The sequence below is a fragment of the Nesoenas mayeri genome (assembly GCF_963082525.1).
Source record: "Nesoenas mayeri genome assembly, chromosome: 28".
NCBI classification, from domain to species: domain Eukaryota; kingdom Metazoa; phylum Chordata; class Aves; order Columbiformes; family Columbidae; genus Nesoenas; species Nesoenas mayeri.
The window spans coordinates 3,150,092-3,164,477 of record NC_137558.1 but is presented as its reverse complement, the minus strand read 5'-3'; positions in this window follow the sequence as shown (position 1 = coordinate 3,164,477).

The following is a 14,386-nucleotide window of genomic DNA, read 5'->3' as shown; positions in this document are numbered from 1 at the left end:
CCAGGACAAGGCTGGGCAGGACCATGGGGTGTCTCTCATGGCACAAAGGGCAGGGGACGGCTGAACCAAGATCGTGTCCTGAAACATTCTCCACTCTGACATCTTTTGGCATCCTGGCTCCTCACAGCCTGTCCTGGCACTGAAGGGCCCTTGTTACCCTGTGCCCTCCTCAGGTTCACCTCTTCCTCTGGGACACCTGCACGATCACTCCTTTGACCAGGACTGTTTTGTTTAACCCAGCGGGCAGCTGAACATCACACACAGCCCTTCTCTTCCTCCCTCCAGCCCAGTGGGATGGGAGAGGGGATCAGGAAAGAAATAAACATCTTGGGTTAAAATGAAGACAGTTTAATGAGACAGAAAGGCAAAACAATAACAACAGCAACAATAGCAACAATAGCAACAAGAGCTACAAGAGCTACAATAAATATAATTTAATAATGATAATAAATAAAATAATTATAGTAATAGTAATTATAATAATAATGATGGCAGTAGTAATAGTAGTAATTGCAAAAAATTGTAATAACAATAATAGGAGACATAAACCAAGTCACGCACAGTGCAATTGCCCCCCACCCACTGAGTGACACCCAGTCAGATCCCAAACAGCGCTCTCCCAGATAACTTTTCTCTAGTTTACATACCAAGCATGACATCATATGGTGTGAAATATCCCTTTGGCCACTTGGGCCAGCTGTCCTGCCTGTGCCCCTCCCAGCTTCTTGTGCATTTCCAGCCTCCTTGCTGAAAAGTCCTTGGTTTGGGATAAACATGGCTTAGCAACAATCAAAACATCCCTGTGCTATCAACATTCTTCTCAGATTAAATCCAATACACCACACTCTACCAGCTACTAGGAAGAAAATTAACCCTCTCCCAGCTGAAACCAGGACAGTGCCCCCCCCTTATTCTGTACCATCTGTGTTGTGCCCGGGTCCCACACTCTCCAATACATTCCAGTTAATCAACAGCACTTTCCTGTCTCTGAATATACACACAGATCTCATTCCTCAGTCTATAGGCCACGCCTCTAAAATGTCCAATGAGTTCATGTGGTTCATGGCTTTGGGCTCCAGGGGTCGTAAGAGTCTGTCAGGACAGGAGAGATGGTCTTTGCTGTTGGACTGTTGTGTCCTGTGTCCAGAGCTCGTAGCTGGTGTATCTGTCCCAGCCAGGGACAGTGTGTGAGTCTGGGTGGGCAGCGAGTGGCACCTCAGGGAGATCCTCTGGCAGCGCCTGGCAGCTCCGCTCCTCTCCAGGAGGCATCTGCCACTGCTGGTGGGACAGTGCCAGGCAGATCAGTCACAGATGTGTCCCTGTCTTTTGGGATGTGTGCGACCCAGAAGGGAGCTCTTCATCCAGGCCTTGGTACCTCACAAATCCCCCTGGGACCCTGAGCTAAACCCCAACCCCAACCACTTCCACTGACACCACTGCCTAAGCCCTAACCTAACACTTATCCATCCCTTACCCTAACCCTAATCCTAAACCCTGCACTTCAAACTTACCCTACACCTATCATTCACCTAAAACTAACCTTAACATTAACCTAACCACCACCCTAACCCTACCTTTTGCCCAAAATCTAACCTAAACCAAACCCCCCATAATCCTAAAACCAACCCTAACCCTAGCCTTACCCAAACTCCTACCTGAAATATCACCCTAATGTGACCTCTAAACCTAAACCATAACCCTAGCCTAACCCTAAAACTAACCCTAACACATCATACTAACACCAGTCCTAAACCAAACACTAAACTAAACCAAGCCCTATCCTAACCTGTAACTCTTATGACTGAATCGAACCCTGAAATATCCCTAATTCAAACCTTCACCCATTAACGTAGCACTAGTGCTATCCCTACCCCTAACTCATAAAACTAACCCCATACACTGATCCTAACGACTTACACTAACACTACCCCCTAACCACTAACCAGAATTCTTACCCTAAATGCCAAAACCACCCTCAATCTCTAATATAAATCTAAAACCTAACTCTGACCATTCCACTATCGCTACTGTCTAACACTAACCCTAACCCTAATGCTAACCCCCAACTCTAACTAAATCGTAAAACGTAATCCTAACTCTAACCCAAAACATAAAACTAACCCCTAACGCTAACTCCAACCCTACATTCTAACCCTCTTCTAAACCTAATCTAACTCTAATACTTACCCATAATCCTAACCATAATCCTACCCTTTACACTTAGTATTAAAACCTAACCCTGCCTGCTTACACTAACACTATTCACTAACTCTAAAGCCTAATCTTAACAGTATGCCTACCCCTAACCTGAAAATTAACCTCTAACCCTATCTCTAATGCCTTAACCCCAAGCACTAACCATAGGCCTTTACCCCTAAACCTAACCTGTGCTCTAATCCTGACCCTGACTCGAACTCTATTCCCTAACCCTAATCTAAACCTAACCCTAAACCTTATCCAACACTAACCCTTATCTAAATGATAACCCTAGTGCTAACCCTAAATCTAAATGCAATCCTAACTCTTAAATCTAACTTAACCCTTAAACTAAGCCCTAACTTGTACCCTAACACTAACCTTAACTGTAATTCCTAAACCTAACTCCAAGTCTAACCCTAAACATCTAGCGCTAACTCTACCCCTAACCAAAACCGTAACACCAGACCCTAACCCTTCCGCCAACTAGTAATGCCAACTCTAACCCTAACCATCATCTAACCCTAGCTGAAACCCTAACCCTAAGTCAGAACTGCTAACCCTAACCCTATCCTTAACTATAATACTAACTCATTCCCTAATCACTAACCCTTCCCCTAACCCATAAAACTAACCCCTAACCATAACCACATATATGAACGTTCATTGCTAAACCTCAACCGTGATCCTAACCTCTAAACCATAACTCTAACCCTAACCTAATCTCTACCCCTATCCCCAAACTCTAGCCTATTCACAACCTAATCCTAACTGTAAGCCTACCCCCTAACACCTATCCCTAAAAAAAATCTAGCCATAATGCTTAACCCATACCCTCACTCTAATCCTAAATCAAAGCCTGAGTCTAAGCCTAAACTCAAACCCTACCCCTACCTCTAACTTTAATCAAAAACCTAAATCTAAATCTAAACTTAACCCTAACCCTATCCCTGTCCCTAACCCGTACACCTAACCTCTAAACCTAACCACTTCAACTGACCCTAACACTACACCCTAAACCCCAAACCTAACACTATTCCAACCCTTACCCTAACCTTAATCCTAACCACTACCACTAATTCTAACCATAAATCTAAAACTGAGCCCTAACGCTGACTCTAACAGTAACCCTAAACTCTAACCCCAATACTAAACTCTAACCCTAACCTAACACTAACTCTATCACTAACCTAACCTTTATGGTAAGCTGTAACTAACCTAACACTAACACTAACACTAACACTAACACAGATCCAACACTAACCCTAATTCCAACCTGAACTCTACACCTAACTCCTAAATTCACCTCTAACCCAAACCTTAAACCTAAACATAACCCTAATCGAATCCTAGCCCCATTCATATCCCTAGCCCATGAACCCAGCCACCAACCGTAAGCACTTAGACTAAAATTAACACTAACCCAACCCCAATATCTAACCCTAACCATTAACTCAACCTCTAAGCATAACCCTAAAGCCTAACCTAAACCTATCTCTCATCTGATGCTAAAGCCTAACCCATCATTCTAAGACCAACTATAACCCTAAGCCCCTATCTCAAAAATAACACTAACACTACCTCTAACCCTAACCCAGTGTCCTATCCCTAACCCGTCAATATAAATCTAAAACCTAAAACTGACCATTGAAATAACAAAACTCCCTAAGCCGTAACCCTAATACTTATCCATCCCTTACCCTAACCATAATCCTAACGCCTATACCTAAAACTTACCCTACACCTATCATTCACCTAACCATAACATTCATCCAAACACCACCCTAACCCTACCTCTTGCACAAAATCTAACCTAAACCAAACCCCCTCAACTCAAAAACTAACCCTAGTATAACCCAAAACCTAAACCTAACCCTAAACCTAAGCCTATCCCTACCCCTAAACTTAACCACTTACACTAAAACTAACCCTAACTCTACCTTACCCTAACTCGAACCACTGAAATCTTACCCTAATGCGACCTCTAACCCTAACCCATAACCCTAGCCTAACCCTAAAACTAACCCTAACCCATCATATTAACACCAGCCTTAAACCAAACACTAAACTAAACCAAGCCCTAACCCTAAATCCTAACCTGCCACTCTTATGACTGACTTGAACCCTAAACTAACCCGAATTCAAACCCTAACCCTAAAGCTATCCCAACCCCTAACCCCTAAACCTAACCCCTTACACTAATCCTAACGATTTACACTAACACTACCTCCTAACCACTAACTAGAATTGCAACCCTTAATGCCAACCCCAACCTCCATCTCCAGTATAAATCTAAAACCTAACTCTGACCATTCCACTATCACTACTGCGTAACACTAACGCTAACCCTAATGCTACCCCATCCCTAACTCTAACCTAAATCTAAAGCTAACCCTAACCCTAGTCCTACCCTTCAACCCTAATATTAAAACCTAACCCTAACTGCTTACACTAACACTACTCCCTAACTGTGAAACCTAATCATTAGCTCTAACACTAACTATATCCTAACACTAATCTAATCCTAACTGTAAACCTCATCCAAACCCCTAACCATAAGTCTAACTGGAAACACCATCCCCTAACTCTAATCTAACCCTAACCCTAAATCTAATCTGAAACTTAACCCTAATTCAAACCCTAAATCCTAAAACTAACCCCTAACCTAAACCACTTCCACTGACACAACTCCCTGGCCCCTAAACCTAACCTTAACTGTAAATCTAAAACTAACCACTAACCCTAACTCTAACCTGAACACTAACCAAACCCAAAATGTAAATCCAAACCCTAACCCTAAATCTAACCCTAGTACCTAAACCTACTCCCAACCACTTTCACTACTCCGTATCCCCAACCCGTAACACTAATCCAACACTATTCCCTAACCCCTAACCTTAATCCTTACCTCTAACACTAACCCTAATACTAACCTTTACCACTAACCACATCCCTACCCTTAAACCCTAAACCTAATCCTAATCAAACCCTAATAATAACCCTAACACTACCTCTAACACCATCCCTAAATCTAAACCTCTAATGTTAATCTGATCACTTACTGTAATCCTAAAGCAAAGGCTAAATCTAAGACCAACCTCTAACCCTAACTCTAAAACTAATTCAATGCCCTAACCCTGATTCTAAATCTAAATCTTAATCTAACCCTACCCCTAAATCTAACCCCAAAACTTAACTCTACCCCTAAGACAACTCGGGAACCCCTAACGCTAATCCTAATCCAACCATTACCCTAAACCAAATCCTAAAATTTAAGCCTAAATGCAAACCTAAATACTAATCCTAAATCTAATCCTAAACAAGACAAAGCCCTAACTCTAACCCTAAGACTAACATCACATAAACAGAAATCCAAACCCTAACCTAACAATATCCCCAATCCAAAATCTAACGCTAACATCAAACCCTAACTCTCACCTTTCTCCCTGACTGGTAATGCTACCCAATAACTGACTCTAATCTAACCCTAAAAGGAACTATAACCCTAAACCTACGTCCTAACCACTTGTCCTAGCCATAATCTTATCCTTCCTTATCCTAACTCTTCTCCCTAATACCTAAGCCTAACACCAACCCCCTAAAGCTGACTGTAAATCTCAGCCCTAAACCTTAACCCTAACCCTAGCCAGTAACCATCATTCTAAACCTCACCCTTACTCGAGCCATAACCCCATAACCCTGAAACTAACCCTACCTAACCCTAACCAGTTCCACTAACCATAACGCTGCTCCCTAACACAAACCCAACACTTATGATAACTCTAATGCTGACCCCTAACACTAACCTTCATGGTAAGCCTAAACCTTAATACTAACTCTAACCCTAACTTGAAACCTAGTCCTAACACTAAAACTAAACCCTAACCATAACCTAACCATAACCCTATCACTAACCTAACTTTAACCACAACCCTTAAACCAACCTAACCCAACACTAACCCTAACATGAAATCTAACCCTAACCTGACCTCTAAACAGAATCCTAAGCCTAACTCTAACCCTAACTCTAGCCTCACCCCTAAACCTAATCTCCTATGCTAATCTTAACCATTTACAATAACATTACTCCCTAACCGTGAACCCGAACCCATATCTCCAACAGAATTCTAAAACTTAACCCTAACCACCTTTTCTAACACTACTGCCTAACCCCTAAACTTTAATCTAACCCTTACCGTAATCCCACTTATATTTCCTATCCCTAACTCTAACCCCAACCCCTAAATCTTAGCCCAAGCCCCAACTCCTACACCTAAGCTACTCCTAACTATGTCACTAATGCTACTCCCTCAACCCTAAGCCTAACCCTAAATTCTACCCAATTCTCTTCACCCTAAGGGAACGCTAATGCAAACCCCTACCTCTAACTCCAACTCTAAACCTAATGCTTAGCCTTCTTACTGTAATCACAAATCTAAGCCTCAACTTAAAACCAAACTCCACCCCTAACCCAAACCCAAAAGCCCTAAGCTTAATTCTAACCCTAATCCTAATCAAACCCTGACCCTACCCCTAACTCTAATCCTAAACCTGACTCTAAATATAACCCTAACCCTAGCTCTACCTCCTAAAACTAACCCCTAACCCTAACCACTTCCACTGACACTACTCTCGAACTCCAACACTAATCAAATCCTACCCCTAATACTTGAACAATTAACCCAAACCCCAATGCAAACACATACCCGAACCTCAAACCCTGCCTCTCAGACTAATCCCTAATCCCGCTAATACAAACCTACTCCTAACGTGTAGCACTAATTCTCAACCTAACATATCCTCTAACCCTAGCCCCTAACCCTAACACTGAAACCTAACTCTAAACACTAATCCTAACTCTAAACCTAAGTAATACATGCTAACCAAGAAACAATCACCAACAAATGATAACCCTAAGCAAAACTCTGACCCTGGTCCTAACCGCTAACCCCAGCTCTGCCCCAAATTCCAACCCTTACTCTAACACTCTTAACCCTAACCACTATTCCAAGCACTACCAGACCCCTGTTCCTAACCTCAAACCCAAAATCTAACCATTTCCCTTATCCCCAAACCCTATCACTAACTACAATGCCAATTCCTCATCCCTAACCCTACCCTAATCCTAACCACTAACACTAACTCTAAACCTAAACCATAAACCTACCTCTAACCAAAACCCAACCTTAACTCTGTCCCTACCCCTAACCCTAACTACTTACCATAATACTCTTCACTAACCCCTAACGCTCATCTAACCCTAACTCTAACCCTAGCACCTAACAGCAAACTGTAACTCTAATCCTAATCCTAACCCATAAACCTAACTTTAAGCCTATCACTACCTCAAACCCTAAACACTAAAGCTAAACCCAAGCCCTCATTCTAACCCTTACCCACAGTCTGTAACCCTAATGCTAAACCTCATTCTAACCCTGAGCAGCACTCTTCTGTCTCCTCCATCTCCTCCTTTTCTTCCTCTTGAGGGGGCAGATGGGCTCTGTGTCCACACAGGTCCTGGGGCCTGACACTTGCACCACGGGCCTGATCTTTCGGTGCTGACAGCTGGGTGCCTCCCTGCCACCGCTGGGACCCTTGCCTGCCACCTCCTTCCCCCCAGGGGACACTGAGCCCTCCTGCGAGATTCTTCTTCTTCTTCCCTGGGGGCTGGAGACTTGATCCTTGTCCTTCACAGCCAGAACACAGGGGCTGCTGGCTGCTCCATGGTGCTGCTTACATTGCCTCTTTTTGGAGGAACCAGCGGTGACCTGGCTGGGCTCCTTCTCGCTGCTGCAGGGAGGAAGGTGGTGCGAAGGGTGGGCAGTGGAACAGGTGGTCACAGGGAGGCTGGAAGCCAAAGGGCTGAGCTGAGGATGAAGCTGAAGGTCGGCTTTTCAGGATTTGGCCAATGGAGAGCAGACGAGGACAGCCTGCAGGACAGGAAAAGAGGCTGACATGATCTGAAGGCCAGGTCAGGAGCAGGAGCCCCCCTCTTCCTCCACACTCCACAGTGCACAAGCACAGCACCCAACTGCTCCCATCTTAGCCAATCCAAGAGAACAGGACAGGTGGCTGCTGAAATCACTCCCGTGGGCCACCTGCCATGTCAGACAGTTGCCTCCTGGACTACTGGCCTTGCTGCCATGCCGTGCACCTCTGCTGAGGTGCAGAAGCTGCTAGTTCCACCCTGGGCCTTCTGGGACGCTTTGAGCAGATCCCCGCTGTGCCCTGCGCTGGGCTGGCAGCACCGCTGCTGCAGGAGTCCCTCTCCAGGGTCTCAGCATTCTCCCCACTGCCCCTGGGCTCCTGGCTGGGGATGGGCTCCAGCAGCAGCTTGGGTGAGGTAGGTGGCTGCTTGCTCTCCCAGGAGCTCTGCCAGGACAGCTCTGCTTTGGCCCCACTTGTGCTGCTGCTGTTGCAGGAGCTCTGAACTGTTTTGGGCACAGGAGGCAGCTGCAGGAGGGCGAGCAGCTTTTTGGGCCTCCAGGCTGAATCACTGTGCCAAGGACACAGGGTGATACTGCAATCCCATCCCCTCCAAGCTCACACAGCAACCCTTAACTGAGCAGGATCCTTCCTGCAAGTCATCCTCCCTCACCCCTGTCCATTGGGTGCAGTGCCTGCCTCCCTGCCAAGCTGCAGCCCACCTGCCCTCGCAGAGCAGGCAGAGGGGCAGCAGCTCCTGCAGCTCTGGCCCAGAACAGCCTTCAGGACTCACCTGGCCTGTCGCTGCTGAAGACCTGGGGCTGTTGGTCTCAGCTTTTTTCACCTGATCAGAGACACTGGCCCCAAGAGATCAAACAGAGCATGAGCACAGGGCCACAGACTGCACCAAACCCCTGAGCCTGCGCCCAGCCAGGCACTGGCCAGCATGCCATGAGGGACAGCTGTACTGTCCCCAGTGCCATGGAGCCTCAATGGAGGAGTCGTGGCTCATGCTCAGGCAACAGGCTCTGCTCTGCCAGACAGAGGCAGCACAACAACAGAAGCTGCTTCCCTCTTGCCTGCACCCTGCCTGACACTGGCAGTTAAGCAGCCTCGAGAGCAGTAACGGTGCAGCTGCAGGAACATCCCCTGTGAGAGCAGAGCTCCCCCCACCCACACCCTGCCCCACTACCTGATCTCCAGCACCAGCTCCAGGAAAGGGTCAGAGCTCTCCCAGATGCTCCTGCACGCTGAGAACTTCACTGCAAAAGCAAGAGCAGTAAGCACACCCTGGCACAACACCTGCACCCAACACCAGCCCAGCACAGCACAGGCAGCTGCCGTGTTCCCCCTCTCCAGCTTTGGGCTCTGGGATGTCGGCACCAGGATTCACAGCGTGCAATTCCACTGTGTGCTGGAACAGCAAGAGCTGCTACATCACTGCCAACATGGGTTCCTCAGCTGGTGGCAAAGAGCTGGGGGCCCCCAGCCAACAGCTTTTTTCATCACTACAACACACGCCACAACCCACAGGCACCACAAGACTGACCAGCTGCACCTCTGGATAAGTTACACACACTCAGCAGTTTTCCCAAAAGATTTGTACTGCAAGGCTCTCAGGGAAACCGCTGCCCTGAGAGTCACAGGCCCAGGACCTGGCAGCCAGCGCTCACCACGGAACCACAGGGATCCGCCAAAGATCTGGTGAACCAGCATGCTGGCCTGGGTCTGGTGAGCCAACCTGGAGACAGCAGCACCAGAGCTCACACTGCCCCTCCGCAATGGCCACCTCTGTCACCCACCGCTGTGTCCTCAGGATCCAAACCCATCCCAATGGCAGCTCCTCTCTCCCTTCCCGGCAGGAGCATCTTGCCAACATTTATCCAGCACTTGCAGTGGCCACTAACCAGCCTGGAGCTGTCAGGAGAAAGGACTCCCTGGAGCTCACCCAGCTCTAAACTCAGCCCAACCTGCCGCTGTCTCGGCAGCCGGCACTGCGAGCAGCGCAGAGATGGAGCGGGTGGCAAAGAGCTTTGCAAGGCAGAGCCCTCTGGGGCACAGCGCTGAGGCGGACCCACTTCCCCTCTGCGTGACCGAGCGTCAGCCAAGAAAGTAGCAAGCTAAATTTCACAGGAACAGAAAATTAACATGTGAACGCTCATTTGTTCCAAGGTCGTACCTGTGGGATCACCCCGAGGCTCACGGACAGACTCAAGTCAAGAAGTCAAGTAGCCGCTGCCTACAGGGACGGCTGGAAACAAGCAGAAAGGAAAAGAGTTTCCATTTCACGTTGTGATCTACCTTGTCCTCAGCGACCTGCAGCGCCTGGATGGGGGTCAGGCAACAACATGGGACCCAGACGCATGCTGAAAGTTCCAAAGCTGCAGAGGGGCTGCAGACCCCTTGGCTGGGACCTGGCAGCTTCCAAACCACTGTGTCCAGGCCACATGCAACACCCCTCAAGGACCAGATGGACAAACATGGGGCCTCTCAGGGCCTTTTGACCAGGACTCCTCTCATACACACAAAAGAAACCCACACTAAGGTGGGAGCATGGAGCACCAGGGCAAAAAATGGTCATCCATGTTTCTTCTAGCAAAGAGCCTGCTGGCTACTGCAAGGCACAACTCTTGCAGGAAAATGTTAACAAATAATAAACCAAATATTAGCAAATGCAGAAGGCCAGTGACCAATGAAGACTGAACACTTACCCCTGGGATTGCCCCAGGCTCAGGAACAGGATTACACCAAGAGGCTTGATCACCATGGACTGCAGGAACCAAACAGGGAGTCAACCACGGGTGAGGAGCTTCCATGGCATGTTGTGATCTCCTTCTTCCTCAGTCACCTGCAGTGATGGGAGGGGGTGAGGTAATGACACAGGACACATACAAAGGTGGACGTTCCCACAGCTAGAAATGGAACACGGGTGACCTTTTTGCTGAGACCTAGCAGGTTTTCAGGCAAATGAATATTCATTACTTGTCTGTGTAACACCACTAAGGCACAAAAAGCTTTTGGAAAGCCTCTGAGATGATCCTGGGTACAATCACACATGAATAACCTATTAAAACATGAGTGTTTATTCCCTCAAGCAGACAGACAGTGACAACTTAGCCCTGGGACAGCCCAAGACTCATAACCAGGATCCAGCTGAGAAGCTCCATCAGCTCTGCCAATGCCATGGCCTGGAGTCATCACAGATCAGAGAGGTTTCCAGGCTCACAGAGCAATACTCCTGCATTTCGGGTAAAAGAGGACATAAAGAAGAGAGAAAAACAAAACAAAACACAGCACAACATATTTAGGACAACAATGCCCATATATTGCAGAGAAATAGCCCTATTTAGGGAGAAAACTGGAAAAATTACTAAATATTCCAAATATTTGGGGGCTAAATTGGCCAATACAGGCAAAAGAATCTGAGTATTTGGGCAAAAAGTGGCCAAAAGATGCAAAACCATCCACATTTGGGAGCAAAACTGCTGGCAAAGGTGAAAATATCCCATATTTGGGAACACAGCGCCTCCATTAGGGGAAAAAATGGGCAAAAGCACCTGAGTATATCGGGTAAAAAGAGCCAGAAAAACCATAGCACCAGTAGATTTTGATTAAAACTGGCCAAAAAGGGGTATAACATCCCCAGATTTGGGGTGAAACTGGACCAAAAAGTCAAAGTATGCCCAGATTTGGGTAAAAAATGGCCAAAAGTGGCCCAAACACCCCCAGATCTGGGTAGAAACTGGACTGCAAAGCCAAAGAACTCCCAGATCTAGGCAGAAACGACCCCAAAGGGCAGAAATGTGCCCAGATTGAGCTCAAAACTGGCCCAAAGGGCCAAAGCAATCCCAGCTTTGATTTGAAACGGGCCCAAAGGCTCAAAGCGTGCCCTGGGATGGGGCCGTGTGGCACGAGGCTGGGGGGCAGGGAGGGCCCCACAGGGACTCAGTGCTGGTTTCTGCCCCTGTGCCACCACTCCCAGCCCCTGCTTGCCCACAACTTGCCCCTGAAGCAGCCGCAGCCCCTCTCCCCTCCCTGCGGGGCGTCTTCCCCCTGCCCACACCCTAGTGCTGCCTGGCTCGCCCTGCCCGGCCCAGCCCGGCTGCTCTCCCGGCCCCAGCCCCAGCCCTGGCGCCACTGCTGCCCTGCTGAGCTGCTCAGCGCTGGGTACTGCCCCTGCCCGCCGACCTGCTCCCTGCACTCGGCTGGAGCAGCCTGGGCCTCCCGGGCTGGCAGGGACACCAGCAGGAGGAGGAGGGTGAGGACCATGGCCCCCACGCTCGCACCATGATGCTGCTGCTGCTGCTGCTGCTGCTGCTGCCGAGACACAGCACAGCACGTCACCGTGGGGCTGTGACCTCATAGTCACATTGGAATCACCACATCTGCACACGACTGCATGGCCTTGTTCTACACGAGCATGGAAGGAACAGGAGTGGAGAAGGGGGCACCTATTTGGGAGGCAGCGCTGCCTATGGGAGTGCACAGGCTCTCACTTCTTGCTTCCCAGAAATCAATCAATCAATCAACCAATCAGTACCAAAAGCTCCATATTAAGACTAAACTAGGGGAAAAAAAAAAAAAAAAGCCAACTCCAAGGGTCTTTCCTTGTAACTGTTTTTGTCAGGTAGCTCTCTAGGAAGAAACGAGCTTTACCTGCTAGTTTTACCACAGCTTCAATGCCTTTAAAGCCACCACTTCTTACCTCTGCTGCTCCCACACAGCCTCACAGCCCAGCAAAATCATAGTGCAGGCAGAAACCTTCACCATACAAAGAGGGAGAGTCAGGAATACGTTACTCTCAAAAAACAGACACTGTCAACCACGCTTGCTCTTGCTTACCAAATTCAGACAGTGTTAGAAAACAACAAGGAAGTGAGATTCTTATTTCATGGACCCCATTATATTGGCCATTCAACATCAAGTCCAACCAGAGTCTGAACCTCCGAATAAGAAATATCATCTTAAAATTTCTAGGAAAATGAAGGGCTTTGAAGTGGCAACACCATAAAATGTTCATAAAAGCACCACCATGCAAGTCCACATCCCTGACTTGTATCGCAGATACAGCATGTCCTGGTTTTGTTAAAAACAAGTTTCTCTTTCAGTGAATTTTGCCTGTCAGCTAAAGCCTTCATATTAACTGCATTTTCCTGGAGAACCAGACACATGTTTTGGTAAAACCTAGCAATGGAATGCAAACTTATTGATAAGCATGGATGGACATCTCGCGAGAGGGGCGACGAGAAATATCTGACCAACTGTGTATAACATTCCATTCACGTGAATACTTCACATAAAATGGGAGATCACGAGGACCTCGTCCCTTCTTTTCCCTTTTTTCCCTACGGCCGACATTAGGAGAGGACCTTGCTAGTCATCCCTGCGAACTGAGGCCTAGTGAGAGACTGAATCCAGCTCTGGTTGGCTGTGGAGTCTAATCCAGGACTTTGGGTGCCGGCTCTGCAGTTGCTGAGACCTTCAAGATTGGTTTTGTATATTTTGTATTATTTTCTCTATTCTTATTAGTAGCATTAGTAAAACATCTCTATTTTTTTCCAACTCTCTTCTCTCTGTTCTTCTTTTTTCCTCCCAATCGCCTCTCCTGAGTGGAAGGGGGGAGAGGGAGGGGCAAAAAAGGGGGAAGTCGGGGGGAGAGGGGGTTAACAATACATCTGCCAGGGTTTTATTGTCACCCCGCAATCTTAACCCTCGACAGATAATTGGCGCCCAACGTGGGGCAAGAGAAAGGGGTAAATCTGGAGATTTTCGGCTTTTCTACTGCTCTGACGTACCTTTCAATTTTCTTGGCACGGTGCCAACTCATAGAGTTGTGATACTCGCATGTCGGTTTGCTTTGGATATTATTTGGTTGTATTAAGGCAAAGTGAATTACACTGATTTAAAGATGTTATGGCTTAAGTTGTATCAGTTGTTTTGTACATTGTGCTCACTGATTCCATATCTGTGTTGGGCTTTCTTTTTAAATCGAAGTATTCATTATATAACAACAAGAAACTGGACAATGCTCATGATGATACTGTGTGGTTTGTCACTGGTTTATTTCATTATACTGCAGCCGCTAATGAATTTCTACTCGCTTCTGCTTTACCTTGAAAAGCCTCCAGGAGAGATTAAAGAGCAGTACGGCTCTGTGTTTGCTAATTGGTCAAGCGAACCTTTAGAAAGGCTGACTAACAATACTTTCATTTTTTCATTAGGACAGTTCGCAAATGTTTTAGAGAATTTTGAATATCCTTGGAGT